This window comes from Pelodiscus sinensis, chromosome 10 (genome assembly GCF_049634645.1).
Source record: "Pelodiscus sinensis isolate JC-2024 chromosome 10, ASM4963464v1, whole genome shotgun sequence".
NCBI lineage: Eukaryota > Metazoa > Chordata > Testudines > Trionychidae > Pelodiscus > Pelodiscus sinensis.
In genome coordinates, this window is record NC_134720.1 from 13,932,921 (window position 1) to 13,960,602 (window position 27,682).

Sequence of the window (27,682 nt, forward strand, 5' to 3'; positions counted from 1 at the left end):
TATTTCCTTGGCACTTCTCTGAAGATCTACCATGACATGAATCTTTCTTAAATCTAACTTCCCCTTACCCTACACTCTCTACCACCTTGTCTTATTCTTCCCTACCTCAACGAAGTGGACCAGCATGCCCTGAACTGTCATAACATCAGCCGGAAATAGAAAACAGCCACTTTGAAGGCCTACAGGTATGGGGCCTACCAGCCCTGTTCAATTTGCCTCTGGATGGGAAATTAGTGTTAAAAGCCCAGTAGCTGAGGTAGGCTTCAGAAGAGAGCAGCAGATAAGCTGCTCCAGTGTGGGGCAAGCAGCTGGGTTTGGGCTAGGAATTGTCTGTAGGCAGCTGCCTGCCAGAAGCCTTTGGTAGGAGGGTGGAGTTGGCTTGGACTTCATGGGGTGACTGGAGAACAGAAGCTGATGGCAGTAAGACATTGAGGCCTGCATGCATAGGAGGCCTGAAGGTTGAGCCCAGTGCTTTCAAAGATTCTTTTTGTTTCATTTTGGTGCTGTTTTGAGGTTTAGACTCAGGGACTCTGATCTCTGGAAGGAGTGAGAACATAAATGTGACCTATGAGGAGAGGCTGAGGGATTTGGGTTTGTTTAGTCTGCAGAAGAGAAGAGTGAGGGGGGATTTGATAGCAGCCTTCAACTTCCTGAAGGAAGGTTCCAAAGAGGCTGGAGCAAGGTTGTTCACAGTAGTGATGGATGGCAGAACAAGGAGCAATGGTCTCAAATTACAATGGGAGAGGTCTAGGTTGGATATTAGGAAAACCTATTTCACTAGGAAGGTGGTAAAGCACTGGAATGGGTTACCTAGGGAGGTGATGGAATCTCCATCACTAGAGGTTTTTAAGTCTCGACTTGACAAAACCCTGGCTGGGTTGATTTAGTTGGGATTGGTCCTGCCTTGGGCAGCGGGCTGGACTTGATGACTCCTGAGGTCTCTTCCAGCTCTATGATTCTATGATACTTGGGACTTGAGGAGGCCAAGTCACCGTATCCCAAAAGATGAGGCAAGGTGAAGGAATTGCAATGCCACTCTCTGTTGTGAAGGTGTAGCCGGCCAGAATAAGTCTAAGGTCCAACACTGGGCTCTCAAGGTACAAAATACGCCACACAGGTATCTGTCAAACACAAGGTACAAAATACGCCACACAGGTATCTGTGTCTACACTGGCATGAATTTCTGGAAATGCTTAAAACGGAATACTATTCTGTTTTCAGTTTTTCCGAAAAAGGAGCATCTACATTGGCAGGCTGCTTTTCTGGAAAAGCCCTTTTTCCGGAAAAGCATCTGTGGCCAATGTAGACGTGCTTTTCCGGAAAAGAGCCCCGATCGCCATTTTCGCGATCGGGGCTTTTTTCCGGAATAGACTACTGGGATGTCTACACTGGCCCTTTTCCGGAACAGTGTTCCGGAATAAGGACTTATGCCCGAGTGGGAGCAGAATAGTTTTTCTGAAATAGCGGCTGATTTTGTACAGTAAAGCGTCGTTGCTTTTCCGGAAATTCAAGGGCCAGTGTAGACAGCTCGCAGCTTATTCCGGAAAAGCGGCTGATTTTCCGGAATAAGTGGCCCAGTGTAGACACAGCCAAGTAGTTTATTTCCTGACAGCTAACAGCTGTGCCCCATAAACGGAAGAACAATATAACAAAGAAGAGGCATATCTTATGTCCCTTCCTGCAAGCCTGGAACCCTGGGTAGGCTGCGGACGAAGTGGGAGGTTGTCTCAGCTTCCGAGGCACCGGTACCCAAAGCCCATTAGTGAGGTCCAAATTGCTCTGTTTTGATGCAGCCTTAAGAACAGTTTTTTTCTGCCTGGTTTTGCAGTTTGGAAATTTCCAGGTGTTACTCATTACTTGCTGATGTAGGGCTTAGCTGTTAGTTATCAATCTGGTTCTGTTCCGGATCTACTTGTTCTTTGGCCCAGTTTACGTGGTCAGTATTTTAGGGTAAACAGAGTTGTTTATGCATTCTTGTTCTTTACCCTTATATTATACTTGTTCTTGCTATACTGGCAACAATGCTTATCTTAAATGGCGTATGTTCCCAAATACTTGCTTCTGGCTCATCAGATATAGGGAAAAGGGAAAAGGGGGAAAGAATAGGGCCTCACTACCCCTAAACTAGCACATGCAAAGTTCTTCTGCAACTGACCACTACAGAAGGGACACACCACGATGGTAAGTCTTATACTGGCACCTTTGTGCTCCTTTAAGGAAGGGCCTATAAATAGACTATATCCCCCAAATGTTCATGTAATCCACTACCTTTTATTGTGTTTAGATCCTGCTAATGGCTATGGGAGCGGTACTTATGGACTTGGGGCAGGGTATCTATTAATGCCTGACCAAAAAAGAGGATCTTTTTGGAATAAGAATTTGTTTACCATGTTAGTAGTGGCTGGGGCTTCAGTATTCCATGGGTCTGATCTGAATCCCACTGAAATCAGTGGGATTCTTGCTGGTGACTTGAGCAGCCTTTGAACCAGGCCCATAATTATTTGCTGGTGCTATACAAAAGGACCTTATCCTGCAGTCTTCATTCAGTCCAAATGCTCATTGATTTCAACTGATGTGCCACCTAATTCTGGACTGCCTGGCAATACCCCCAAATTATCTAAAGTAATGAGGTAGGAGAGGTGAAGTCACAAATTAATCATGAAGATCATAAACTTCGCATTTCCAGGCATAGTTGAGCCAATGCCTTACAGCTAATAACCCATATCACCATATGTTCTTAGTAAACTATAATGTATTTTATTTTGCGGGTTATGTTGTACTGTGGCCTGGTGGGGAGTGCTTGTGTTTGTATGTTAGTCTGGTTGTGCTTTTAATCTTCTATGCTGCCTTGGGCTCAGATAGGTGCTTTCCATGCACATAAAGTAAATAAATGTGCAACTGGCAAGTCTGCAAGTCTCTTTAATGTCACAATTTTAGGCAACAAGCTATAGTTTCTCTTGAGACGATTTCATTTCTGATCTTATTGGTTTTGGTTTGATTCAGAGTCTGTTTGGCATACAGTATGCTACAGATGTTTTTAAACAAATGATAAATGTTAGTTCCAAAGATTATTCTTCCTAACACCTGTTTCTCTCCATGGTCTCTTTCATATTTCTAAAATAGCTTTCATTTTACTTTAAGGCATCAAAATGCAGTTAAGAAAGAAAATAACATGTCTACATACTTAACACTGCAGTTTTGTTCCCTAAGGTGACATGCCAAAGATATGTAATTAAATGATTTGAGGTAATCCAGCACATTTTCCATATCATATGTGGATGAGATCTTCTGATGAAAGTATTTTTGTCTAGACATACTAATGTCTGTAACTTTAAAAAAAAATAAAATTAAAGGACTTATCTGCTGGATTCAGATCTTTAATTATGTGAACATGCACAAATACGATTGGAATTTTTATTGTGTTACGAGTGTCAGTGCACAGTTTGGTACTAACATAATCAGTCTGAGGGGGAAATGCTGCACAGAACATGGCTGTCTGACATAGGTTTATGTTTAATCTATCCAAAGTATCACTGGAGACTAGGTCAAAACAAGCTTTGCAGAATTCATGTGGAGGCTAAAAATCTGCCCTGTATCTCGCTTGCTCTTCTGTAGCTGCTTACACCTCAACCAAGTCGGTATGAAATGTCTTCATTCTGGTTTGGTAGGAGTTCACAGTCACTTGTCACTAATATAAAGTATTGCACAAGGTGCAGTGCGAAGGATCGTTAGGCCCTGAATGCACACATTATGTGGGCAGATTCCCCCTACTTGGAAGGTGCAAAGGGGCAAATAACTCTCCCAGCAAAGAATTCCTCCATTGGAGGGGAACTTCCAAGTTGGTCAGATGGTTCATAGCTGTATTTTATGGCCCTTAACCGCCCTTCCAGCTTAGGCGGCACATTGGGAAATGGAGAGCTATTTGGAAGTCTTTTGGAGGTGCTGCTGGGATGGGCAGCAGCCTGGCAGAGCTCTGCTGCAGCAACCTTTAAAAGCTTTCTGCATGCTTTGAGAATCTAGGAGTTGGAACAGGTTTCTTGCTGTTCTTCCTGTGCAATGAGCAAAGTTCTGTACGGGAGAGGATCCAGCCCCAAGGGGCTGCCTGGTGAACATAATTCCATCATGCTGTGTTTCCAATTTTTAATTTTTCTGTGTTCCATTTAGTTTTGAGAATAGAACCCTAATCAGCATTAAAGCCAAGTCCTTAGCTGAGGCTATGTAAATAGGTTATTAGTAACTGTCAATTAATAAATCAGTGCAGCACAATAACCATAGATGAGCTCTATAGCCGACAGAAACACCACTTCCTTTGTTTGTCACAAGCTTCCTTTCTTTGAAAGTTAGCACTTTCATTAATACATGAGTTATACCCACTGGACCAAACTTTACTTTTATACCCTTTGCCAGCTCCCAGGGGCCAGAGTTGGCGGGCGCCCTCCTGGACTAGTGCAGAGATCATGGACCTCATTGAGGTTTGGGGGGAGGCCTCTAATGTCCATAATCTCCGCACTAGATGGAGGAACACCGCCGTCTATGGACGCATAGCTGGCACTATGGCCACCAAAGGCCACATGCACACACAAGAACAGGTGCTCATGAAGATCAAGGAGCTGTGGCAGGTGTACGCCAGGGCCACTCAGGGCAGCTCCTCAGCAGGGGCAGACACCTGCCTCTACTTCGACATTCTGGACTGCATCATGGGGGGCGGGATGGTCCGTGCAACCCCGGGGGGGCAGCGATCCGGGACCGGAGGGCCCTGACCAGGGCACAGAGGAGGAACTGCCACAGAGAGTGCCACGCTGGCTGGACTCCCAAGCTGTCCCAGCAGCCGAGTCACCAGGGTGATCCGGGGAGGCCACACCATGTAAGTGCCATCACTGTCCCATTCCCGAGGGTGGGGGTAGGGAAGGAAACCAGGAACCATGCACATGGGCCTTGCTTACCACTGATCACGCAGCAACCTGTGCATATGCGAGCATGTGCCATGCCACCCCGGGCAGGTGGCTCCAGCTGTGTGCCACATGGGGGCCATGGCCTGATAGCCACACGTGTGTGTGAAGAGACCTGACATGCTCCTGACCCCAGGGTGGGACACAGCAGGATGCCCTCGCTTCACAAGCCCCCTCTACACAGAGGGAGGGGACATCTCCCCCCCCCCCCCACCTCTGCCACGCTATACACAGCACAGGGGCATGGGTGTGGTCTTGGGGCAGCTCCCACTCTCGGCGATAGCCAGACATTCCGACCATGGCCTCTGTGTAAGCACAGCAGCTCTGACGGTGCAGGGCACGGTCATCCTCACCTCACAAAGGGGGGCTGGGCTTCACCCACTGTGTCCCCAGGGAGAACTGACCACTTCTCTTCTTTCTCCACAGCCTCACCAGCTGCGCGTGCAGGGTGCACCACCCGCCTGGGACCGCCTCCCACACCCAAGGGCTCAGCAGGTCCACCGCAACACTGCAGGGGTACCGACACCAGCACCTGGGGGCTCTGTGACCCCTGCACCGCACCATGGAGCAGTGGATGCAGGATGAATGGGAGTTCTGGCGGGAGCTTCTTGCCCAGGGTCGTGCCATCTGTGCCCATCTGCAGACCCTGGTGCAGAGCATGCTGCCTCGTGCCGCTCCAGCTCCTGCTGCCTCCCCAGCTCCCACTCCTCCTCCGACTCCTTCTCCCCCTCCTGCCTCTCCCTCCTCAACCTCCACACCCTACTCCTCAATCTCTACACCCCCCACCTCAACCTTAGCACCCTCCTTCCCATCCCCCGTGGGGATGCCGAGGCCCCCCGCACCCGCCGTGCTGGGAGACAGTTGGCCCGGCAAGACCCCCATCCCTGAGTTTCCCCTCCCCCTTCTTCCCCTTGCTTCGCCCTTCCAGATCTCTCCTCCCAGGTTTCCCCCTCCCCTCTAACTCTCTCTCCTCCCTTCTCCTGCCTCCTTTCCCCAGTCTCCCCAGAGCTTCATCCCCCCCCCCCCGCCAGTTTTGTTAAATAAACCGAGTTTATATTTTTGAAAATACATGTATTTTATTTGACATCAGGAAGGGAGGTTAAGTGGAAGGACATGAGAGAGGAATGAGGCACAGGCCCCCAGTGGGGCAGACAAGGGAGGAATATGAGTCAACAGTGTGATGCTGTTGCAAAAAAAGCAAATATGATTCTAGGTTGTATCAACAGGTGTGTTGTAAGCAAAACTCGTGAAGTCATTCTGCCGCTCTACTCTGCACTAGTTAGGCCTCAGCTGGAGTACTGTGTCCAGTTCTGGGCGCCACATTTCAAGAAAGATGTGGAGAAATTGGAAAGGGTACAGAGAAGAGCGACAAGAATGATTAAAGGTCTAGAGAACATGACCTATGAAGCCAGGCTTCATGAACTGGGCTTGTTTAGTTTGGAAAAAAGAAGATTAAGGGGGGACATGATAGCGGTTTTCAAATATCTAAAAGGGTGTCACAAGGAGGAAGGCGAAAATTTGTTCCTCTTGGTTTCTGAGGACAGGACAAGGAGTAATGGGCTTAAAGTGCAGCAGGGGAGGTTTAGATTGGACATTAGGAAAAAATTCCTAACTGTCAGGGTGGTCAAATATTGGAATAAATTGCCAAGGGAGGTGGTGGAATCTCCCTCTCTGGAGATATTTAAGAACAGGTTAGATAGACATCTGTCAGGGATGGTGTAGGTGGAGCTTGGTCCTGCCTTGAGGGCGGGGGGCTGGACTCGATGACCTCTCGAGGTCCCTTCCAGTCCTATTATTCTATGATTCTATGATTCTATGATTCCTAGTGCTCCTTGGGGTGGAAACTCTCCAGCAGGGCCTCCTGGATTCTGACAACACCCCGATGGACCTCCCAGATGGCAGCCTGCAGAAAGTGCAGCCAGGCTCGCAGCAACGCATCCATGAGAAGCACCAGAGTGCCCAGAGACAGTTTTGGCTCCTTGTTGCAGAGTCCTGTGGTGTCCCGAGTGGGGGCAACCAGAGCATGCAGAGACAAAATGCTTTGCTGTCCCTCATCAAGGTAGGCAAGCAAGCAGGGAAACCTGAAAACCGGCTGTCCGGGAAGAGGAGGTCCCTTTAAGCACAGACCTCAGATAGCCTCAAGTAGCAGCCCCATGCAGTAAGACCTGACCTGGTGCCCTGCTGGGACTGGTTCCGGCCAGCCTTAAATGTGATTCAAGGTCCACTCAGTGTGGATGTGCTATTTCAAAATAGCAAAATGCTATTTTGAAATGCATTTTGTGTGTAGATATGTTGTTTCGAAATAAGCTATTTCAAATTAACTATTTCAAAATAAGATATTTTGAAATAACACTGTTGTGTAGACATGCCCTAAGTGATCAGCTTTATCTATCTATCTATCTATCTATCTATCTATCTATCTATCTATCTATCTATCTATCTATCTATCTATCTATCTATCTATCTATCTATCTATCTATCTATCTATCTATCTATCTATCTATCATGAGGCTATTCAAGGTTCCAATTGCAGGCCTCATTTAGTGAAAGATTCATACAAAATTTAGTCCACCACTAAAACTCTACGAATTTACCTACCCTTGCCTAATAGTTAAAAAAATATTTCAGAGGAATAATTTAGGGGCAGCTGCCCTTTTCAGCAGCACTGCACTGTGCAAAGAGAAGAAATAGAAATAACCCAGACACTGCATACAGAGGGAGGCTATTTCACCCTTCATATGCAGCCTCCTCTCCCTTAAATCCAGAGTCTGATACCCTTACTCATATCAATTACCTTGCTCCTCTAGTTGTCCCATTGGATTTGGGAGTACTAGAAGAGAAAGGTACTGTGCTCAATTTGAAGAAATATATGAGGCTCTTGCCTTCTTTTTAAGTTCATATTGATTTCAATGAGGTCTTGGTTGAGTAAGGGTTGAGGGAAAACCTAATGATTTAGTCCATGTCTTTCATCAGTAAGGTGCAATTCGAGAAAAGAAATGCCACCTTTCTGCATCAGGCCATAGAAGCCCTCAATTGCCAGTTTTTGAGGACATGGCCAAGAGTTTATGATACGAAAGCCAGACATTTTAGCTGAATCAGGCCCTGTAATGAGGAGCTACTTCAATTAAATGTGACCTTTCTAATAAAGCTCCAGTTGGTGAATATCTCAGCGGATAAGATTTGTTAGAAAAGTGAGTCATATTTTAAATGGCTGGGATGAAATATGGTGTACAACTTTGCACTCCATGGGAGTGCATAAAAATAAATCCGAAATGAATAAGACTTGGCAGGCCTTTTCACTTGTGATCTTCCTGCTTACAGTAAGATTTGCTCACAGAACTTTTGACTCTGCTGTAGCACACATTAGAGGTCAGTTCAGATCCCAAAATAATGAAGTGGGGCTACTGAACCCTGTCTTCTAAGGGTAGAGTGAGGGATAAGCATTCAAAGTATCTCTACCATGTGGAAAGAGCTGTTGTAACCTCCTGTAGGCCTGCCTACCCTACAGAGCAGAGCCAATGAGCAGACTCCACCTGGTTTATGGGTGTTACTTGCATACTTCCCTCTGGACACTAGGAAGTTCAGAGCAATAATCTGCCTCTTAGAGAGAGGTTTTCTTGGTGCTACACTGCTCCAGACAACCACCCTACTCAGTCAGGGCAGCCCCTAAATGGCTCAGCTAAGCTCACAGTGAAGTGTTAGGAGCATGCACACAAATGAAGTGTGTTGTAACATCCAATAGTTTCCTTGGGAGGTCCACTGTAACAGTCCCTCAGTCTGAGGGAAATGACCACTTAACAATGACAGAAATGCCACCTTCTCATATGTATCTAGTCCCATTCCAGTTTAGGAAGGGAGATGGGCTTCAGAGCCCAAATTTCAGTTTGAGCAGCAACTTTAAAGCATGGGTGCCCAGCTAGTTTTGCCATGCCATTGGGAGCTGGGCTATGCAAATCTATTGACCTAGAATAGGAGGTTTGCTTCTGGGGGCTGCATTGATGAACCCTTGGAGACCATAAATTCCTGAATTAACAAACATTCCACATGGACTGCGAGTACACCCAGAACAATAACCCCTAGTACTGCAACATCAGGTCTGATGGACAATACAGAAAAAGGGTTAGCTAAGATAAATTTTACAGCCAATGTCTGATAAGCATTTATCTGCATTCATGATTATTAATGTTGTCTCATTATTCATTAACCACTTCAGACTCTGTGAAACTCTTCTCTGTGTAAGCAATTTGTTAGTAGAAATGAGGAAATACAGATTTTTCTTTTCAGCAGAGAGAGATCACGTGATAACAGGCACACAATGACATGACTTGAATGTGGTTGGAGAGTCAGTTTGGGAGCACTGAAGTACCATTTTTTGTCCATGCCTGTTGGGGGCTGGGATGAAGAAATGAATTCTACTGAATGTGGGGGTTTTTTGTTTGTTTGAAGATGATCTTTTTAGTTACCATGCTCCTTACAGACTGTGGTAGGCTTTTCCAAATACCTGAAGACACTTTTTCTTATACTTGGGAGGCATTCAAAATGCCACACTTTCCCCCTGGAACCTGAAGGACAGGTGTACCCTGAGCAACCAATCTGTGATTGATACAATTTCGGTGATATGACACAATAGGCTGAGCCTGGGTTTAGACAAAAACTTTTGATGTTACCTTTATATGTTGTAACATGAACTCCATTCCAATTAGCAGTGCTTTGTATAGTCTGGAACAGCCCATGTTTATAACTCAGTCCATTTAGATTTCATGCTTTTCTATTTTCTGGACTCTGTCTATCAGACTGGCTTTTCTTTAAGATACCTGAAAGTGGAGATTGTTTTAAGTTGGGGTTGGATGCATTGTGGGTACTTAGAAAGAAGGAAAGTGAACCTTAGAAGAGACTCTCAGGAGAAGTAGGTCACATAGGTGAAAGGAGTCTGAGTCTCCTCAGTCAGTGCTGAGAGAGGGCTTGTGCAAGGCCACCATGGAACACGGAAGAGCCACACACCCAGGAGTGCAAGAAGTGGTTACACCTCTTTGCTTTAGTGGAATGTAAGTCTCCCCTTTTCTCAGGACTTGTATTCATGAAGAGCACTGCCATGGCACAGCTGCTTTAGTGAAGACGCTATTGTGCTGATGGGAGAGCTACTCCCATTGGCATAGTTAATCCACCTCCTTGAGGAGGCAGAAGCTATGTAGAGGGGAGAAACCCTCACTTCAACAGAGGGCTGTCTGTAGGGAGGTTAGTTCAGTATAACTATGTTGTTCAGAGGTGTGGATTTTTCACAATCCTGAGCAATGTAGTTATACCCAGATAAGTCTGTAGTGTAGACAAGACTTGAGTAGAGTTGCACCCATATAATGTCTATCAGGTATTTACTGAGCCCCTTCAATAGCATAAAGGAAAAGAAATGAATCAGACTGATTTTTGTGTGCTCTGGGGAAGGATTGTTGAGGCTTATAGAAAGAAAGAACAGTCAATTGCCATTCTCACGCTAACACACAGGTACCCCAGAGAGAATTCCCAGAAACCGAGAATGAAATTCTGGCCCCAATGAAGTCAATGGCAAAAATCCCATTGACTTCTGTGCAGCAGATTTTCACCCAGAGAGATCATAAAACTAAATGGGAACATTTCCAGGGTGTGGGAAGGAACAGAGCATCAGAACTTCTCATTCATGTGCTCTGATGGCTGGAGTCCCTGTTTAAAAATAATAGCAAGAAGTTATATTCCCTGTCATGCAAGAGCCTTGTGAATGCACTGGAGTGTTATATGAGAAATACCTGCTCTAGTTTACTCCCCTTGGTTACCAAAACAAACTTTAAAGGAGTATTATTAGCAGTAATGGATATATATGTTTGGCTCTGTGTGTGTAGACTGGCGAATGCCCAAAGACAGGCACCTAAGACTGTGAGAGACCATTAGACACATTACCATCGTTGTTTTCGACATGGACAGAAATTCACAGGGCTTCAGAGGAGAGGTTAACTGCTTCCTTAAGGCACAGTCTTGTTCTCTTGAAGTCATTGGCAAAACTCCCACTGACTCTAGTGTGGTGAGGGTTCCGGCCCTTAGAGATCACTACTAGTTAAGAGTGAACTGAAAACCTTCTTACCTGCCAAGGCAGAAATTCAGTGCCTCATGTTTCTCTGTTTCCCTCCTGAAATAGTTGATGACATAACTAACACCTAAAACAGAGCAGCGTGCTGCATTCCACATGGTGCACTAGGTGTTAGTGAAGTCAACAAGTGTAGAACAGGACACACAACCCAATGCTTGGTACTCCAGCATTGGTAGATAAATGAATGTGAGCAAATGATTGTAAATCATTCAGATTAAGTGTCTTGCTCTGTGTTTTTTTAACAAAGCATGTTTTCTGTTAATGATCAGAGGTTTCCTATTAATTACACTACACGACTATTTACAGAGACTTGTAGGTGTACAGAGTGCTATAAAGACAAATCAAAAGGAGAGATCCCTGTTTTGAAGTGCTTACCATCTAAATGGTAAAGATTAAGGCACAGATTGTCGTGGGGGAGAGGTATGGAACACTTGTCCTTGCCAATGTTCTGAATGAGTCACCAGGATTTTTGGGGGGACACTAGGGAAGCACACCCAAGCAGCCCTTTCCACCACGAAGGCCGTGAGCACTTCTCCAACTCCATGACAGCTCAGCTCCTCTGAATATGTGGAAGCAGGTAAAGCTGTCACTCTGACTTCACCTCACCTTTATCTTTTGGGAGTTTAGCGTTGCTGGCTGCATTAGATGTTTTTGGCCCATGTGTTCAGGAAGCACAAGACCTGGAACTCTCTCCTGTATCTGTTTAGCTTGTCTACTGCCTTATCATGACAGTGTTTGTGGCTGGCATCAAGGTGCTTTCTAGAGTCCACTTCTACTCCTTCTAACCAACTCAGGGCCAGCTATAATGTAATTTACCCATGCTCAAAATATCAGCAGTGTCCAAGCATAGAAAAGACTATGGAAACTGAACTAGCCCATAAATACCCTACCTTTGTATTTATACATGCATTTAAAATTTAACTGGTTGCATATAGATAGATAGATTTCCAGAACACATAAAATGTATTCTTTTAGGATCTTCATACTAAATGCCTAAACCACAGTAATATTATAAAAGAGTGCTCATTAGGTAACCCATCCCTCTGCAAGTAAATATAGGGATATCTGGAAGCTAAATCCATCTTTCAACATCTACGTTTTAAGCTTGTACATTGCATTGGTCTAACCATGAGGACAGAATGAGACCACATCCAATCAATGACTTATATTTGTTGGCAGAGTCTCTGCCATGTGGCACATGGGACTAGGAAATGGGAAAGAGTTAGTGTTGTGTCTAACAGAGAGGTTTTTAATAAATGGCCCATAGGGAATCTAAGCTCTTGTTATAGTGAGTTCCATTTGGAAGAGAAGTCTGTAATGGAGGCATGGTAATAAAGAAGTGTTAGAGTTACAGTATTTTGCTAACATATTAGATTAAGCCCTACAAGAAGGTCGAGTGCCTGGGTTATCTAATCTGCTTCTATGTCTGGTTGAAGTTCTTTAATGATCAAGAAATGGCTGATTTTGCAGAATGCTTTCCAGCCAATAATGAAATCACAAAAACAGCTGCATCGTTTGTTTTGTTAGGGCTTTATAGCGTAACAATCCAAGTTTTTGCTGTGCTTCAGCTGCACTGATTTTAGGCCAGTAACAGGGAAGAGCCTGGGTAGGAAATAAAAGGCACCTTTCTTCCCTTCCTCAGAGACCATTCCTCTTCCCATAGTACATTTTTGCCAATACTCTGACGTTAACTCTGCTGTATTCTTATGGCTCCAGAAAAGGCTTTCTGTTCTCATCAATGCCCTTTTGAGCTAGCATTTCTAAGACTCACATGCACCCCAGGGACCTTTGCACTGCCTGTCACAGGAGCCAGGCCAAGATGTCAGTAGTGTAGTGCCAGCATCTCCTGTACGCAGGTGTCAGCCCTGGCATCTGAGTTCTGCAAATGCTGATGCTTTGATGCTGATGTCTTGCCTTCTTCCTATATGTTATCCTGCCGATTATCTCCTGAGATGTGACAACCACTGGAGAAGATTCAGGGAGTAAATCTGAACTTTAGATAGGATATGAAAAATATCAGATCTACTGCACTCATAGCCCTGAAGATACAGGTAGGGTTGCCAAATACTTTCACAAAAAATACTGAACATGTTGAGAAAAAAAATTGGTTGAGCAAAAAAAAAAAAAAAAATGCACACAAAAACCACTGCAGCTTTAAAGTCCCATGCTCCACACACTTCCCCACCCCCACCAGATGCAGCAGGGGAAGAATTTCTCAAGTGGCCTTTCATCTGAGGAAAAACAGAAAAACAAAAAATACCAGACATTTTATATGGCTGCATTTTCTGTTTTTTACTGGACAGAGGCTGCAAATACCGGACTATCTGGGCCAATACTGGACATCTGGCAACCCTATATACAGGCTGTGAGTAGGAGTGAGGGAACAGCCTTTAAATACAGGAGGAAAAGGAAAGTTGCTAAGGTACCACACACTTTGACTGAGAAACACAATCTAAATGGATAGGAAAGGGTCACGGGCCTACCCTAAAATGTGTAATGATTAGCTAGTGAATTAATTTATTGGAAGCTATTTTTGGATACATGATTCTGTTTCAGCCAAGTAGTGGGTGTTTGGCAAACAAAAGGTGCAAGCCTGTGTTTATTCTGTGTGCATATACATATTTAACTTTAATCTGAACCTCATCTCACACCTCTATTCTAGATTATACGCTAAATCATAACCACTGCCAAGGGACTAGTGAGGGAATATGCCCTTCTGTTGTGTCTGAAGTGGCAGAGTACATTGACACATTTGTTCTTCCATCTGTTGTAGTCTCTGTGCTTTGGGGTCTAATTATTATTCTCCTTCCCTGGAGTCTGTTATCTTTCATGAATGGAACCCCTTGACTGAACTGCAGCTCTGTATTCAGATCTATCATATTTATGCAACATTCACTGATTAACAGTTCTAAAATTACTAATTATACAATAATTAAGCTAATACTTTGCATATATCATCTCTTCAATAGGGATATAAATACCCCTTTTAAAAGTTAACTGATTAATGATATAAGTTTAATCGGTTAATCGGTTAATAGGGGTCTGGACAGCCTGTTCCTCCAGCTCTCTGTGGACAGCGGCACTGCTCTGCTAGCCAGGGTCCCACCATGCTATGGGTGGTGGTCCTGCTAGCCAGGCCGCAGCAGGAGGCGAGCTGTGCCCCTGCCAGTTAACCGGTTACCGGGTAAGCATGCCGGTAAGGCTAATGCTTACTGGATAACCAATTAACCAGTTAACCTTTTACATCCCTATTTATCACTGAGAATTGTACAGTACTTCCCACTGAGAATTCACAGCACTTTTACAAATATGGGCAAATATTATGCCCAGTTTAGAAATGGGGAAACTGAGGCACAGACAGGTTAAGGCCTTCATGTTCAAAGCATCCACTAATTTTGAGTGCCCCAGTCTCTGAGCAAGTTGGACATCCAAAAACGGAGGCACCTAATATTTGTAGATACTAGAAAATAGGCATTTAAGTGACTGATATCGGTTCATCTAGGCTTTCATTTCTCATTCCATACAATGTGTATTTGGCATAGCTGTATCTTGAACACAGGGATCCTGACATCTAGTCTTCTGGTTTAACACCCAGAAACTATCTGCAGAAGCAAAAAAGAGCCAGCTCTTAGTTTGTATGGAAGGTATACAGCTCCTGGTAAAATGTAACCCGTCTTCAGGGGCTTAGTCTTTTCAGATCTCCTAAGCTTTGTTTTTCTTTCCCGCAGTGCTTGTGAAATGTGCTGAACTGAACAAATAAAGTTTTCTGTCTGCAGGCAGCTGTATTTTTTCTTTGTTTCAACCCCAGCCTGCAGTACCAATTTGATTATCCTATCCGTATTTGGCCTCTTCTGAGGTTGTGTGCAAGGGTACAAATTAGTGTGAGTGATGTGGTGGTGTTGTGACATAGGCACAGTGCTGGGTAATATCTTCAATCAGAGGTACTACACTGATTTATACTAGCTGAGGATGGATGTGGCTCTCTTTCAGGTTCTTGGAGGGAAGCATTCATAGCAAGCTGGTACTGATCATTTAAACATTTTAACCTCCCTGGACAGAGTTACAGACTTGAAAGTTATCAACCTCAAGCAAAAACACTTCAAAAACAGACTGCTAGGAGAAAATGCTGGTCTGGAATTCATATTCAAATTTGACACTATCAGAATGGGTTTGAATAGGTACTGGGAATGGCTCTCTCATTACAATGAATAAGTTGCCCCTTTAGGTATTCTCACTTTCTTATCCACGTCCACCCTGATTGAAATAGCTCTGATATAACACTCCCATCTCTGTATCACTACCATCTGTTTCTTTTCCTTTCACTTCATGCATGTGATGAAGTGAGGTTTAACATAAAAACTTTTGCCACAATAAAACCGATGGTCTCTAAAGCACCATCTGACACATTGTTTTTGCTGAAACAGACTAACATGGCTACATTTCTGGTACTGATCAATGAACTGTTCTGCACAGGGAGACCCACACTGAACAAGTTATCCTTGTCTTTTCTGAGCTCCAAGAAGCAATGCAATGTAAGCCTGTGAGCTTCAGTGTGCAAGAAGAGCTGCTGGTGCACCAGCCCATTTCATCACCTCAGACAGTGCTCTGGACTTAACTGTAATAAAGTGTGCAACTTTTTCAGCCACAGACAGTACCTTTTTCAATTTCATTGACCTCTCTTTGCTGCCAAACCTTTCTGGAGAATTCACCAATGTGCCAATATGGTTTTGGGTATAATAGACTGGTTTATAGCCATAAACCCAGCTGTCAGAGTTCAGGCACAATCAGTACAAGTACAGTAAAACCTGTGTTATTTGGCATACTCGAGGATTAGGGTGTTCTGGTTATCTGAGGGTCTCTATCAATCTAAGAAAAACCAATGGACAGTAATAGTAAAACTCAAGTTTTTAATATTGGTAGTTTTGTAGTGTGAGGCAGTTGGTCTCACATTTCTATTTTGAGTTAAAGATGATTAGTACTTCTTAAATAATTTTTTTTTAAGCCAATCATGTTAAACCAAGCCAGGCCTGTGCGCCAGAAGATGTGACAGTATTGTGGCTGGGGGCTATGCTGGTTAACAAAGTTTTCTGGTTAACAGAGTGCCAGATAACAAAGGTTTCACTGTACATAGAATCATAGAATACTAGGACTGGAAGGGACCTCAAGAGGTCATCGAGTCCAGTCCCCTGCCCTCATGGCAGGACCCAGTAGGCTCAAAGTTTGTTCTCCATTATAGTGTCACTTGTCAGATGGCAAAACAGGAAGTCCTGATGTGACTCCTTCCTACTCAGGCTGGACAAATTCTAAGGTTGGCAGAAGACATAGTTGTAGTGAGAAGATGTAACAGTAGCTCTTCCTGCAAATCTGCAGCCATATTAAATTTATGTCATTGAATAAGGGAATTGCTTGAGCTTGGCAGCAGCAGATCTCCAGATAGTATTAATGACACCTGGAACAGGGTACAATCAGTGTTTCTTCAAATATGAGGTTTGGTGGCTTTCACTAACCGTAGGGCCTTTAAGCACCATACTTAGAGAGTTTTTGCGTTTACAGTATTGCCATTTAATAAATCAGTCTTCTAATTTTGAAAACCAATAAGATTTCACTTGAAGAATTCAGTGGGTTTCTTCTGCAAATGTAAGATAAATGCTTCATCTCCAAATGGCTTAGTGTTTTCTTTTTCTATGTTATATGCATCTCCAGAATCCTTTTGGCCGCTACAGTGGCTACTCTTTTGAATTATTGACATAACTGGAGAACCTTCTGGTTCACATTTTGGCGTGAGCCCACCAAAGAGAAAAGCCAAGCTGCAAGTAGTTAGATCTCTAGAAGAGGGAAGAAAGGATAACAAATGGGGATGATGGTCCTGACTGATCTGATGCCATCATTTCAGGGAATGTGCATCATAACCAAATTCCCTTTCAGGAGAACTCTGTAGAATGTGGGGGAGGGAGAGGAGGCAGATCCCAGCAGTGCAATAGGACTGAACACAAGTTACTGAGTGCCTGGCTGCAGCAAAATAGGGAATTCTGTGGCAATATGCTGAATTCTGTGGCATTTTGAGGAAAATGGCTGGTTCTGTGGCTGCAGAATCAAAGCCAAAGCCCTGTTCTTAGAACTATTTTTTGAGCTGTCTGCAGATTCAAGCAGATACCACTTTGTAGGTCCTCCACCTCAGAGATGTGAATTATCTCCACACCTATAATGGCTAGAAAGAGAGACACATACATTTAAATGTAAAGGTAAGAGAAAGGAGAGAAAAGGGAAGAGTAATCACAATTGTCCTGCTACTTGCTTGTGACACCAACCAGGAACTCCTGTCCCACAAATGGAAAACCTTATCCAACTGAGCAATGTCTAATGGGAACTGGACTGAAATCACCAACCCGGTGTATCTCAGCCCTGAGCAATCATAATACCGAAGCAACTTTTGGTTACTACCAACCTGGGCTGTGTTTAAACTAGGAACTTAGCAGTTAAATCAGAAATGATGAAGACCCTTTGTTAGCCATCACCGCTTCCCCTTAGATCCCTCAGATTAATTCGATAAGGGAACAGGAATATATTCACAGCTAATTTGCTGCTTTGATTCCACTAGACCCAGCAACCGGCTGTGGAATTTGAACTGAGCAGCTTGAAACATGCTTTGGCTTCTATCATAAAAACTTAAGGGGAATGAAGCCATCATTAGCAATTCTGTCTTCACTGTATGTGATTTATTCAACCTCCCCTTCCTCTCACATTACGTAGTCACGCTTCTACATTTTACTTTTTAAAAAAATACTCAATCCAGTACAGGACTAAATTCTGCCCTTTACATAAGGGCACAGGATGCTAGGTGGCAAGTTCATTATTCCAGACTGGGACACATCCGCTCAGCAAACATATTTAACACACTTACACTGTGTACTCATGGCCCATGTTTGGATGGCGTATTGCCTGATACTTGGGGTAAAGGAGCCAAGCTATGATAGGTTTAATTTGACAATATATATAACACTGCAAATACCATTATTTCTTCAGCCAGTGCCTCCCTGGAGGCTGCACCGACACATAGCCTCTTTCAGCAGGTGTAATAACTTTTACAAGTTGGCATTACAGAAAGACTAGCTGAGTGGTGGACAAAGGAGAGAGAGAGTTGAAATGTGCTTGTTTTGACTGCTAGTGGTGCAGATTATATCTGTTGTTTGTTGTTGAAGTTGTATAAGTAAATGAAGGCCTCATGAAATGCCAAAATTCAGAGATTTGAGGAATCTGTGTGCCAGCAATCCAGCATGTGATAATGATCACAGGAGACAGAATTACAAAGGAGACAATGTAGCAGATCCCTCAAAATAATTAGATGCTTGTCCGCAAGAGTAAGTAACCTACAGAGTGAACATGATTCTTTTGAATCGCCAACACCAGGGAGTGCATTGCACTGCCCAGTGTTTTAAAAGATTTTAAATAAAAAGATCTTCTACCTGTTTGATCTGTTCTAATATCATTCCTGATGGCTCGCAATAGAGTTGGAGATAAAAGCACATCTGTTATAGTCAATTATCTTTGTGTCTACGTCTATCGCACTAACACCCCCTCTTCACTGACGATGATGTATTGTACTTATTTCAAAAGAGATAGCATGTTTTTAAATGATTTCACAGAAACAGTGTCACGATGGGTAAGATGCCAGGACAGGTGAGAAATCCCACACAATCAAGTTACTGTAGTTGGAAGAGTACATGTCTCAGTAAAGGAGGGAGGATTGTCCAATGGCTTGAGCAGTCACTTTATGTTCAAGAGACCTAGGTTAGATTCCTTGTTCTTCCCCAGACATCCTGTCTGACATTGGGCAAGTCCGTTAGACCCAGATTTTAGAGGCATTTAATCAGGGTCATTCTTACCCATATATGAAACACACAGTTGTGCTGGGCACCTGAAAATTTGGGGCATGACTAGGTCTTAATGTTCACTCACCTGCCTCTTCTTATAAGTATTCTGTGGCTCTGTCTCCTCCAGGGAGGATCTAGGATGTAGAAAAATCCTGTCAGACCTATTAGCAAAACATTGAACCTATGAAAGAACCATTCAAATGGTAATGAAGCCATTTAACAGGCATTTGCCAACCCCAGGTGTACATTGCCAGTTTCTGAATTAACTGTGTTAGTTTACAGGACCTTAGTTTAAAATTTGCCTTAAAATATTTCATTAGTGTGTTGATGAAAATTATTAAAATCACCTCGCTAAAAAAATGCCCCCTCCCTTGTCCACCATTGAGCATAAAGGCACCAGATTAATAGCATGGGGGAAGGCCCCATAAATCCTAAAGACAGCCCTTCCTTTAAGCTTTGCTTCATTCAGTACTGCAGTGCCTAAGTTGCTCAGGAGCCAAAATTTCATTTTCAAAAAGGATTCCAGCATTTAGGAGCCAAAATCCTAGCTAAACATAGCAACACTGGCCCAGCAATCCTAAATACCTCTAAAAATCTAAGCTCTGTATTGCTGCTCTCGATCAGTAAAAATGGAAAAAAAGCACTTCCCTAGCTCTGAGGGCTTGTGAGAATAAATACCCGAAAGACTGTGAAATGATCAGATACTGTGGTAATGAGGGCTGTATTCAATACCTTAAATAGACAGATGTGTGTGCAGAGACTGAACAGAAACATATTTAAAGTCAGGTTTTCAATGTTTCTTAGAGGCTCTGCACCCCCAATTCTATGATAAACTATTGCAAACTAGTTGTCCCAATTTCCTTGGTTGCTTTGAAGACCCTCTCGCCCAATGGCAAAATTAATTTTGCTAAATGGGCATAAAATCCTACCAATTCAGACACATTTACCTACCGTCTCTTTTTCATCATGATACATACATTTTAGGATTATGTCAATTTTTTTTTTCATTTTGGGAGAGGTAATTGGTTTCACTATTTTTCTTTATTGTTAAGTATGTGAAATATCTCTCACATGAGTAAAGTCTGTCATTATGATAGATAGAAACACAAGTTGCACTTTTAAAAAATTCTCTCAGATTTTATTTGGGGTTCTTGTCTACATTCTCACCACAGAAGACACCTATGTTTGACAGGGTCCCTTTAAGAGAATTCATTGAAAATTTAAGGACAGAAAAGCAGATCTGAAGCAAAGGAAATCATGGGTGACATATAAAAACCCTTGGCAGTATATTGGTTAAATATAAATCAGTGATTTAGCAACAGGTTATTATTTTCACCTTCTCACTGCTCCTTAATGAGTCTTTCAAAACTGATAACATTTTAATGTAATTTTGATTGCCTTATTCTGGAGGTCAGTCTAATAAGTGTGTTGCATGATGCCAAATTACTCTTCTCAGAGGGAGTGAATATAATTAAAGGTGCAAGCACTCTGTTTTTGATTAAGGGAGTTGAAAAGAGTTTATTTTGTACTAAGAAAAATTGAGTTTCATGGAAATAACTTCAGGCTTGAATTATACTTCTGCTTAACCTGTTCTTTGCCACATAACTAAGTAGATCCATGGTTGTTCACGGTGAAAAAAAATATCTGCAGAACAGATGCACATACTGTCGAATCCACAGAGACTTGTGAATTTGAATGGCCTTTCTAGAAAGTATGATATGCATTCCAACCATGTGCATGGTGGATTCCATTGAGATCAACTTATAATGCAATGCCCTTGTCTCTGTGTAGATCGGTAACTGACTAACCATTTTAACTCTTATCTTACTATCTTTATCTGTCATGTTTGCAGTAACTTTAAAGAGCACAGTCTGAACCAGTGGAGGAAACAGTGAACTTACTTACCTAGTGTGGATATGCTTCTCCCAAAAGCAATAATATTCTGCAACTAGTTTGGCTTTTTAGTCAGCAACAATGAAAATTCAAGTCACAGCCTAATCAGGACCTCAGTGCCCCCCATCCATCCATTCTGACCCAGCATTTAAGTACTAAAAGTCAGTGTTGCCATCTCATAATCTTTGATGTTTTCCTTAAAGCCCCAGCTGTAATAGTAAAATGTTGCCTTTCATTAAAAAAAACCAAACCAAACCCTCGGTCTTGGAGAAAAGTGAGCTGAATGCACCCCAAAGGCTAAGAAGTTAGCAGCAAATTTCAAAGACTACCAAAATATTGTATTTTGTGAAATATTGTCACTCTTAAGCCAATCTCACGATGTCGAAGGGACCTGGCTCACGATTTTCAAACCTCTGAGCAACAGGTTCTTTCCTTCCACCCTGTTTCCTCCATCCCCCCATTCTTTTTAAAGCAACAGAGTTTACTGTATTTTATGTGCTTGTGAATATTCTAAAGTATGTTTTCCTTATTTGTAGGGCGGTAGCACTGAGGAGCCCCGGTCATGGACTAGGATCCCGCTGTGCTAGCGGCTGTGTAAATACACAGCAATCAGCCTCTCTCGGCCCCAAAGAGTTAATTTATGCTCTGCTTTGAAATAGTGTTTCACTATTTAGTCTCTCTTGCTATCACCATATAACACCTCAGTATCAGGGGATATATGGAACGAACACCATTTTTTTTCATACAATACATCTCTTACATAAGCAAAGAGCAAATTGGTCCAGTGGTTAGCTCAAGGAATAGCGATTCTGGTCTTTTTGCTTCAGACTGTGCTCTGAGCACTGTCTGACCAGTCACAATTGGTCATGTTTTTGATTGAAACATGGTTCAAAAATGATTGGTTGAAAAAACTGAATTATTTTCAGCAACTGTGAACATGTTTTTTTCATTTGGTTCAAAAATGCTTCAGCATTTTCTGACATTTTCCCCTTGGACTGATTTGACACAAAGCATTCATTTAATCAGAAAAATTGGGAAGTTGTGAACAATACAATTTATGTTTAAAAGCCATTTTTAACTGAAAAAGTGTGCAATGAAACATTTTAATTAGCATCCCTTGCAACTCTCTAAATGTCTCGGTGCCTCAGTTTCCCACCTGTGAAATATGGGGCGAGATTAAATGGAAGGCACATGCTTTTGGCCCTAGTACCCAGTGTCATGTGGTCTCCATTTTCATTTCAAAATAATGTTTCTTGTCCTTCTGACTGCAAAGGAAAGCTTGAAAACATGACTTGAATGTAGCTTTTGCATGGCTTCTGCTTGACTATAGACAGCCTGCCACAGAGGGAGCAGCAGCAGCAGCTAGGGAGGGGTCTGGATAATCCCACACCCATCAGCAAAGAGCCAGTGCTCTCAGGAGATCCCCCAGCAGCTGCTGATGCTGAGCCCAGACAGAATGGAGCAGGAATTTGTGCATATGGGAAGCTCCTCAAATGGCGCTCTGCCTAGAGCCCTTGCTGATATCAGGGTAATGATTACAGCAAGTGAAATATAGTAACCAGTGTTCCCTCTACATTTTTCCATCTGTGTGCAGAATAATTTTTGTTCTGTGTACCAAGACATGCACAGATGTTCACCACCAGTAGAAACATATCCTGCTGGCTGTGGTCAGCTGTGGGTGCTCTGCCAATCAGCTGGGTGGCGTGGGACTCCTGGGTGGCCGTCCAAGCACTCAGCTTATGGGGAACACCGATGGCAACATTGATACATTGTTTTGGTCAAAGAAAACCTTTGACATTTCCTTTAAGACATTTAAAATGTTAACTGCTTGAAGTAGAAATAAGACATTTTATTTCAGGTCCAATGAAATGTTTTCTTTAACTTCCAATGAAAAGCTATTTTGACTTTTTCCATGTGGTAAAACATTGCATATCTGTTTGACCCAGTAAACCAAATAATCTATTATTGGCCCATCTCCAATAAGTATTCCCACTTCAAAAAGAGAGGTGAGGCTCTGCAGGGTGGGATAAATCCCACCCAGATTAATCAGACAGTTAGTAGGAGCCTGGGCCCAGTTAGACCACAGGTGGCACCTGAAGACGTGATGAGGCATCCAAGATGATCAAACTCAGTTGTGGAGCAGCTTGGTCAATGGAAGAGTACAGAGCAGTGGGAAGAAAGGCCAGAGGGCAATGCAGGGAAGAGGATACAGGGAGTGTTCTCTTCTGGTCTAACATCAGAAATGCTTATGCTTCAGGGGTGTTTGAACTGAAGCCTCCCTCAAACTGTCAATTGCGGAGCAAGCCGGAACTTCAGGGAGCTGGTTATGCTCTGTGGGAAGTCTGAGAGAGTAAGGAGAGTCCAAACTCAAGAACAAAGAGGGAGGCTGGATGAGCTGAGAAGTCAGAGCCAGCCCTGGGAGATGGGCAAGCTGGGTAGTTGTCATGGTTGCTGGCAGCAACCAGACTGAAATGCGGGAGTGCCATGTTGCTCAATCTGCCCTTTTATTCTTTTGGGGAGAGCCAAAAACTTTTTCTGCCCTGAGCAGCAACATACCTAGTGCCAGTCCAATGAACAGGGGTAGGACTCAGAGGTAGAGGGCATGGGCAGTTGAATGCTGTAGGGGAATTCATTCACAGCGGCTCTAACATCCTGGAGATTGTTTGTTTGCAGAAGAGATGCACGGGAACAGCAGCAAAGAGTCTAGAAGAGCGGACCAGGCCTGTTCTTTATAAGATCTCTGACTGGATCCCAGTGGAGGAGTTCTCCTCAAGCCACTGGGAAGGTGGGGTGGGCTGCCTTAGAGAAAGGCACCTGAGAGTGGGCAGAGAGGAAAGGAAGGACTTACAGGGAAACAGCTGCAGTAGAGAAAAGTGGTGCAATGCTGCACTTAGCTGCAAGGGGTAACAGCAATGTGTGCAGCCTTTCACAGGTGCCTTACTTCAGCAGGCACTTGTGAAAGCACTTCTGGAGCCTCAGATGACTGATACCAGGAGCCTGATCCAAAGTACATTGACGTAAATGGCAACAATCTCAATAACTTCAGTGGACTTCAAGTCAGGCTCTAAATACTCATGGTTTCTTCCTCTCGTTCCAGGCTGATTTTGAGGTAGTTGGGGCATTTTAATACAGGTTGAATTTCCCTGGTTCACCACCCTTGGGACGTGAACGATCCCGAATTTGCTGGACCAGGGATGGTCCCCTGCCCCTCCCCAGCCTTCTGCCTGTCCCCGCCTCCATCTCCTTCGGCCCCACTGCTGGCTGAGCGATGTAGCTGCCTTGGCCCTGCTGCCATAAATGCTTATCCAGCTGTTATGGCAGCCAGCACTGCAGCATGCAGGCCTGGTCCTGCTGCTGGCCAGTACGCAGCACTGGTCAAGCTTCTGACCTGCTGCGGCCCAGTTGGGTTGTCGCAGCCATGGCTCCGCAGCCATGACCCAAGACACACTTCCCCTGTGGGGCTGCTGCAGCCTGGTCTTACTCCCAGCCTGGCTGCCACAGCTCTATCCCCACAGCTAGGCCAACACGCAGCCCCAGACAGGCTTCCCTGTGGGGCTGCTGCAGCATAGTCTTACTCCCAGCCGGCATGCAGCCCCGATCAGGCTGCAGCAGCACAACCCCACTTCTGGGTCAACACACCCGCAGGGCTGTGTCTACACTGGCATGTTCTTGTGCAAAAACTGCCGCTCTTGTGCAAAAACATGCCGCCTGTCTTCACTGGCCGCACATTCTTGTGCAAGTAAACTGATGTTGTACTGTAGAAAATCAGGGCTTCTTGCACGAGAACTCTGATGCTCCCTGTCAGGAAGAAGCCCTCTTGAGCAAGAGCTCTTCCAGAAGAGGCCAGTGTAGACAGGCAACATGAATTTTTTGCGCAAGAAGCCCCAATGGTTAAAATGGCCATCAGAGCTTTCTTGCGGAAGAGAGCATCTACACTGCCATAGATGCTCTTGTGCAAAAGCACATCTCTTGTGCAAAAGCACATGCCAGTGTAGACGCTCTCTTCTGGAAGAGTTTTTGCACAAGAATCTGACAGTGTAGATGTAGCCCCGGGGTTTTCTGGCCCCAGCTGGGTTGCCTTGTCCCCAGCTCCACTGCCACAGCCCCAAACGGGCTTCCCCTGAGAGGCTGCCATAGCCAGACTGCTGCAGCTCTGTCCCCGCTGCTAGGCCGGCATGCAGCCCCCATCAGGTTGCCACAGCACAACCCCATTGCTGGCTCAGCATGAACAGGCTGCCTCAGCCCTAGCTGGGTAGCCAAGTTGCTCCTACCCCGCTACCACAGCCCCGCTACCGCCGCCAAGCTGCTGATGCCCACCCCCACTACCACCAGCCTTGCCTTGCCCGAGGCTTTCAGCTGCTGGCCCCCCCATCCTGGGGCTCTCTCATTCAGTAACATTCATGGTCCTGCTGGAACATGGATGTTGCTGGATGAGAGAGTCCTGATTTAGGGAGGTGCAACCTGTACTTTAGTTTCCTGCTAAGCAGCAGTCGGCCAAACAGATCTGAAGTTCAGCGGCTGCTCACCCACTCATAGGGGGCGCTGCTTCTGCCTCCCAACATATGCTCGCTTCTCACAGCAGCATGCTTCAGATTCGCAAGGGAAAGCAAGTGAGTAAGGTCAGCCAATAAATCTATATGGTAGTTTGAAGGTTAGAAGGGACTTTAAAGATCTATCCTGCATGCAGAAATAGTATGGTCTGCTTTACAGCTCCACTGGGAGCCAGCCCACCCCCACCCCCCATGTGGCTCTGGCCCATGCATGAAGGGAGTTCAAAGGGGAGATCTCTTGTTCTTGCAGACTGACAGGCATTTCCTCTTTTTTTTCCAGCATGATTTCATTACTCATACTTGTCTAGATTTATTCTGTCCTGCTGGAGGCACTTATTGAGCACAGGGGCAGATTTAATTTTCACTGAGGTTTGGATCTGGCAGTAGTTATAGTTCCATTAGTCTGGGGTGGAGAAGGGAAATCAAACTGGGACTGTTGATTTGCCTCTTGGCTGAGGTTATCAGGAGGGAAATAAATTTGGAGTAATAAAAGTTGTTCTTGACATCCTCTTATGCAGAGAAGGCAAAGGTTGTGATTAAATAGAGGTTAAGCATTGAAACTTCACAGCCAAAGGAAGGGAAAAAGGGCAGAACTGAATGGCTATCTGTCCTGTTGGACACTGGAAGGTTCAGGTGAGAGGGTTATAATAGATTCTAAATAACCATAAAAATCTTTTTTCTGCATTTAATTAGTAGAAGATGTGCTGTCAATTTAAATAATTAATGCGCTCCATTATTAGATTAGAGGTGAGATTATGGAGACATCCGTGGCTACCTGTTGTGCACTGATTTGGATCTTTTCTTCAATCAATCTCTTTCAAGGCAGCAGGGTTAAATAAAGTCTGCTGGAGCAGAGCTAGGTTTTTATTCCATTAAGAAATAGGGTTTAGAAAACATTGTGAAGAAGGCAAAATATCCTTTGGTGTTGAGACTCTTCCTTATTATTCTGTTTTCAGTGAATGTTATCGTAAAGAGTGATAGACTGTCATTAACATAAACACAGATTTGTTATTTTGGAAATCCACGGGGGAAAACACTGATTCCACCCTGCCCCCTGCATTAATTAATAACTCTGCTATTTTGATTATAGAAGAATATACTCCAGTGTGCATGGCTTCCACTGAGTCCCCTGCACTACTCAGCTCCTGATCTCAGGTTTTGTGGGGGGTGGGTGGAGTGACAGACCAGGTGTTCATGCTAGTACCTGCCTGTCCTGGCTCATCAGTTGCTAGAATGGAAGGTGGGTATGGGATAAGGAAAGGATTACAGGATCCACACCCGTGCTGGCGAGACAGTGATCTTAAACTGGAGTTGAGCAATGTATTTTGAATGAATAGTTAATATGCCAAAAAATGCAGGTTTGCTTAGCCTAACCACAACTTGCAAATCAGACTCGGTTTAGTCTGGGGGAGTACATTTCCACAGCCAGCAGTCTCTGGGTGTGTGCCCATGGCTTGCTTCCAGCCTAGTTCTCAACTTCAGGGAGCTGGCTGACAGTGCAAATAAGGAGGTGCAGTGATGTTAGAATGGCAGTTTTCTGACTCTTAAGACAATTATTATTTATTTGCTATGTCTTGCACCTTACCATGTGCTAACAAAGTAATTAAAGATAAAGGGAGCCTCCACCTATATCTTTTTCCTCTCACTCTATCATCTTCCTCTTCTATGTTTGCCTTCCCCCAGCTCTCCTTCCCCACTGTATACTCCACTGATGCCACACGTACAGTTAGGGAGTATAATGGACCTCCCAGTCACCATATGGGATGATTTAGTTGGGTTTGGTCCTGCTTTGGGCAGGGGGTTGGACTCTATGACCTCCTGACCAACCCTATGATTCTTTCCTCTTGTATTCCTCCCCTCCTACTCTCTCTTCTATCCTCCATTATATTCTCCTTCTCTTTCATTCTACCCTGCTCACTCCACGTTATTTCTGCTTTCTCCTGAATTCATAGGGTCAGGAGGTGAAGGACAGCTGACAAAACCATCTTGTTCCTGGCGAGATCCCCAAGGAAAGGGGAGCCAGCAGTGCCTGGAGTGAGAGGAAGAGCCACCAGTGGAAAAGCTCTTTCTTTAAAGGAAAGAAAGTGGATAGGACATTCCTGTTTGGGATACGTCTTTTCCCCATCCCTCCATAAGATGCTATTACTTCACGTATCAGTAGGCATGGCTGATGGCCTCAAATGCCTCAGCCAAACCTTTCCCTCCCTCATGGTACATTCCTCAGGTGGGGAGTATGTGTCACCACAAATAAAAATGGTAACCCCCTCTACTCATGGGGGAGGGAGATTTCCCTCTACTAAAAGC

At 44.2% G+C, this 27,682-nt stretch overlaps 1 long non-coding RNA gene across 1 annotated transcript in view; it reads right to left on the bottom strand.

Moving 5' to 3' along the window:
• The window catches only part of LOC112547715 (uncharacterized), a 126,025-nt gene that overhangs the window by 36,817 nt on the left and 61,526 nt on the right, over positions 1 to 27,682 (bottom strand). Inside the window, exon 5 of the long non-coding RNA XR_012906370.1 lies at positions 19,021 to 19,069. This is a non-coding gene — a long non-coding RNA (uncharacterized LOC112547715). The remainder of the gene's footprint in view (positions 1 to 19,020; positions 19,070 to 27,682) is intronic.